We start from the raw sequence: 1,024 nt of genomic DNA on the forward strand, positions 1-1,024 counted from the left end.
CTCGTACGAGCAAGCCGTTCGTCGACAATTTCAGGTTTGCATTTTTTACTTCCCAGTTCGCCCCGATACGGATTTTACTTAGTCATAATCGAATTATTTTGCTTGGTGCTTTAGGCGATGAGCTGGATCAACCATCTCGCTGGCGACTGTAATGAAAAGGTGCGCGCCGCTAGGAAGGAGGCCTCGCTTGCTCAGGACGCGCGTGTTCAGGCTGAGCAATCAAGCAAAGAAAACGCAGCGATGGTCAAGGAGCTCACGGTTTCACTCAAGCAATCTGAGCGTAAGTTCACCTCCGAGACGGAGCGACTCAGGAAAGCGAGGGATGAGCGCGGAGAGGAGGAGCGCGCCAAGGCTGCTGTCGTGATCAAGTCACATGAAGAGCGTATCGATCGTTTTAGGGAGCACGTAATCGCAACATGCAAGAAACAGCCCCATTTACTCACTCTTAGCCAGGTGACCGGAACTAGGCAATGTTTGACGAAGTTGATCAGTAGGGGTATTGCTATTCCCGCAGAGAGGATGGCGCGTCTTGCTGCTGGCGAGAAGGAGTTCACGGCGAAATCGAACGGGGTTGTGGTGCCGCCGCTTCATGATGATGATCTCGAGCCATTCCCGGGAGCTGGTGGCGGAGGTGCTGATGATGTCGCAAACGAGTGATATGTCCTCGTATTATTACTTATTGTTGTTGCTTTTGAGTTTCACCTCTTGTTATTTCGTACTTGAGTGCTTTTGTACTTTTCCTTCGTATATTTGCAAACTCGTTTGCTTTCGCGTTATAAACTTGGTTATTCGCTTTCTCGCATAAGTGTTGATTATTGCCGAAGTTGCTTTCGTTTTTTTTTTATCGTTGCGGGGCATATTTTGCGGTGCAGGACGTCTCCTGGCTTATCCTGGATATGTTATTCCCCGTAACGGCGAGAGTAGACAAGACGGACTCGTCGTACTAGTTAGGTGCGTTCAGTCGTGACCGGCTTACCCTGTGGGTGCTGCAGGAATCGCGAGAGTGTGCGAGTCGGGGTCTTCG

Source organism: Camelina sativa, chromosome 5, assembly GCF_000633955.1.
Source record: "Camelina sativa cultivar DH55 chromosome 5, Cs, whole genome shotgun sequence".
Classification (NCBI taxonomy): Eukaryota; Viridiplantae; Streptophyta; class Magnoliopsida; order Brassicales; family Brassicaceae; genus Camelina; species Camelina sativa.